Source organism: Parasteatoda tepidariorum, chromosome 6 (genome assembly GCF_043381705.1).
Source record: "Parasteatoda tepidariorum isolate YZ-2023 chromosome 6, CAS_Ptep_4.0, whole genome shotgun sequence".
Lineage (NCBI taxonomy): Eukaryota > Metazoa > Arthropoda > Arachnida > Araneae > Theridiidae > Parasteatoda > Parasteatoda tepidariorum.
The window spans coordinates 75,718,809-75,723,011 of NC_092209.1; the positions used below are offsets into that span (position 1 = coordinate 75,718,809).

General features: G+C 25.7%; 1 long non-coding RNA gene across 1 annotated transcript in view; it reads right to left on the minus strand.

Moving 5' to 3' along the window:
- Positions 1-1,799, minus strand: part of LOC107453440 (uncharacterized) — a 4,835-nt gene extending 3,036 nt beyond the window's left edge. The window contains exons 1-2 of the long non-coding RNA XR_011636913.1: positions 1,708-1,799; positions 487-563 (exon numbers count right to left, since the gene is read on the minus strand). This is a non-coding gene — a long non-coding RNA (uncharacterized lncRNA). The remainder of the gene's footprint in view (positions 1-486; positions 564-1,707) is intronic.
- Positions 1,800-4,203: the final 2,404 nt, after the last annotated feature.

Consider the following 4,203-nt stretch of genomic DNA (forward strand, 5'->3'; position numbering starts at 1 on the left):
TATATATATATATATTTGTAAGTTATAATTTTTTAGAAGGTATTATCTGAACAAGACTATAAAATATGAGTTTTAAATGATATTGTTTAATTCAAAACTTAGTTAAATTATGGTAAATTGAATTATGGCTCAGTAAATGTAAATTTTTGAAATCTTAATGGAAAGTATTTGTTGTTATGTTATAATGTTTTGAACCTGAAAAAGACTATAAAATATAAGTTATAAGGCGTGTTGTTTAATTTAAAATTTAATTCAAAATTCAGTGAAATTCCAGTAAATTTAATTATGCTTTAGTTAGTGTAAATAACTTTGACAAATTGATACAATTTACAAATTGTTGGTAGATATAGACTTTGCAGAATACAATGAAAAGTGAATATATAGCTTAAACCACACATTATTATTAAACTACTTCTTTTTATTGCTAATTAACATATCAACACAAATTTATGCATACAAATTCTTATTTAATCACTTAATACTTACTCTTCTATCACATACCCAAAGCATAGGGCCGTGTTTTGGACAAGCACCTTTGTAGTCACAGTCACAAAAGTCACAATCTGTACACGAAAGAAATAAATCAACAATTTTCGAAATGATCATATGTACGAGGATAATAAAACGAATTTTCCACTCAGTTATGCATTATTAGTAATTTAAATAGACTCTCATATTTTGAAAATTAATAAGGCCAAAGTGTAGTATTTTTTTGCAATTCATTTCAATTCAAATGCGAACTTTTTATGTTAAATATTTCAACGTATTCTTTGTCAGTAACTGCAAGTGGTGAGCTGAATTTTTTTAAATAAACAAAAATTATAAATTGCGCATCAAATATACTTCTTAGATAATTGATGAATATAAAAAGTATGTTTTTTAAATATGTTTAGTGTATTTTTAAGAGTTTAGTTCAATAAATATAAATAAACTACTAAAAAATGGAGGTTATTGCTCTTGCAGTAAATTAAATTGAAAGAACATTATCCTTACTATTTTTTTTTACTTTCAAATTTATCTAGAATGTTATTAGAGAATTAACACAAATGCTCTATAATTACAATAAAACATGAATTATAATATAACAAAGATATAAATGAAGGGATTTATAATTTGTATTTTTTTTGACATTTTTTCTTGTTGGAATATTGAAAAAAGGACATCATTTTAAAATTCTAGTTTAAGTGTAGTATTTGTTAAACAATATTTTCCGAAATATTGAAACGAAAGCATATTATTTAGTAAAATGCGACGGTGGCTTATGGTTAATTAATATCGTTTTGAAGAAAATTAAATTTTTCATTGAAATAAATTTTAATTTTCATAATTCTAATTTCATACAAGAAACATTGAATGATCTTTTTAAAAACAGTAATACTTTTTTTAATGTCCACTTGGTCTCAGCTTTTATAATCTTTCAAAAAATGTCAGCTGACCGCAGAGCAAAATAGCTTTTAACTGTCTTTCAATGCACAAATTTCTTAATTTCAGTTTTGAATTGATTACTCAAATTTTTGAGGATAAAAAGAGTTAAATAAATCAACTTTTAAAATCTGATCAAAAACTCATAAAATTATTCATGTATTTTCAAGTGAGCAAGCAATTCAAAAACTATTTAAGCAAATAAAGCACTCAGAATGAAGTGATCTGCATTATGTGATAATTTAAATATATATTTTATAAATAAGGTTTTAAAAATATACTTACACAAGAACTCGTCCTCACTAGAGACATCCTCTTCCTTGTAAGATCTTTGTTTCGTATTTCTTTTAGGATACCGACGTGGTATTTCAAGCTCTAAGTAAGAATTGAGGTTAGAATTCAGGTAAGAATTGAGTTGGTTGGTATTTATTACTGATTTGATTACTGATAAAATTTTGTAATTCGTTGTTTTTTTCTGGGTAAAGAATTGCACAAACAATTAAACCATTGTTTTAATTAGAAAATATTACCTGAATTGATTAAGTATCATTGACATCAATGATAGTAAAGCGATTTTCTACGTTTCTCCTAAATAAACCAGAGTAACATTTTTCCATCAATTTTTCCTTTCAGTGCTCAGCTGTTTTTATTTTAGTTAGTAATTATTACCAAAATTTACAATGATATACACGTGACAAACATAATGACAAGGTTTTGCGTCAATGTTTTTAATACTCATCTCTAAATGAACTATAACTTACTTTTTGATTTTAATTAATGTCGATTCAAAATTACTTAGTTTTGTAGAAGCACGTTTTACAAGCATAGTTATTAAACAAAATAAACACTTGGTTTCAGATAAATTCAGAAATATTATTTTTGGGTCACAATTCGCCTATGCTACCACGTTTAAGCGTTCACGTTTATCACTTAATTAATTTGGCACAACGAATAATTAATTATCTTAATGAATAATAAATTATTGAATCAATTCTCGTGCAATAATTTTCTTTTCAATGAGAGCTATAGGAAAAACAACATTGATGTCATTTTTAAAATATTTAATTAAAAGGAATAATTTGCAGTTTAAATTTTGTCATTGGTTAGTTCTAAGCCAATAAAAAAATTCTATTTTTTAAACTCTCTCCCGAATAATCTAATGGAAAGTTTTGAAGGAATTTTATGATGGAAGGCTAAAATGGTCTTCTTTCATTTACTGTCCAATTTTCAGGACTCTAGCAGAAATGGGATTCTGTAAGTTATCAAAGAGACAGACAAAGAGACAAATAAAAATTTTGAATTATGCCTGTTTACTCCTCTGACAAGGCTACCTATAAAAGAGAGTTGTAGCTTCTAATTTAGTTATTCAGATAAATCCAACAAACTACAAGTTATGTTGACAGATCCAACAATTTCGAAGTTAGAAGTATTTCATGCCTGAAAAATAGGTTTCTATAAATGTAAAGTACGTAACGAAATTCTAAGTCATATCGACTTATTTTTGGTGCCAGATGATTTCGGGTAAAAAATAAATAGAATTCATTAAGATGCTTGCTCCTACATATCTGAAAATGTAAACTGGTGTGAACATAAAGATTGTAGTTTTTATACATGAATTTCATATTTTTTATTCAAATAATTTGAACAAACCGGTCTATTTTCAGTAAACTTAATTTGATCTAGCACAATAAATACATCATAAGCAGCAATGTCTAAGTAAATTCCAAATGTGGACTCGGAGGAGAAGAACTTCTGTTACCCATAGTGGATCTTAATCATAGATTTCCCATTTCTCCGAACTATTTCAATATTCAACAACCCACAAACTTGCTTCGAATAGTAGAACCTAATATGTAAAATTAAATAAGATACCATAGAGTTGAAAATTGATTTCACTACGGATATTGTTAAGGCTTCTTTACGAGCTACATATATATATATTTTGTGGGAAAATCTAAATATGAAATACTGTAGTTTTTAACATTTTGAATTACATTCATCCTTTAAACGTGAGAAAATCAATTATAAATATTTGTGTCGTAAATGTTAATTTGGAAGTAGTAGAACAAAAATAGTTGTTAATACAATAAAGTTCAATCTTGACATAAAAGACCTTGTTAAATATAAATCGATATGTTTATTTTCTAATACTATATACCATTTAACAATTTTTTAATACCATTTAATTCTTTCTATAATTCCAAATTTTATACAGAAAAGACATGCCTAATAGCTTTATATGAAACATGTACTGAAAATTTCAACAAAATCAGAATTGCTACCAATCCTAGACTGACTAATTTTTTTTAAAAATTTGGCTCTTAAAAAATTGAAGACATGCTGTAATAATTGTAAACTCTAACACTTTTGGAAATAAATTACATATCAATATTTTGAAGTACCATGTAATTGACATTACATGAAAGTACCCTATTCATTTCATTATCATATTCATCCATGAAGTACTCCATTCGTTATCATAACTCCATTGTATTTGAGTGGAAGAAAATTCGAGACAATATCTTCAATCTGTAGTTTACACTGTTTTTGCTCTACCATATACTAGTGTAACTTTAATTTAATTAATTTACAGTCATAAATGTAAAGTAATTTTGAGAAGTTTTGAAAAAAGATAAATAAATATTATGTCAGATATAACGATACCGTTCTTAATAATTTAAATATTTGAAGTAAAAGTAATGAAGCATTATTATAATAGGTCTATTTATTCTATAGACGATTGCACTACCTATGAAAAGTATAAATATATATATATATATA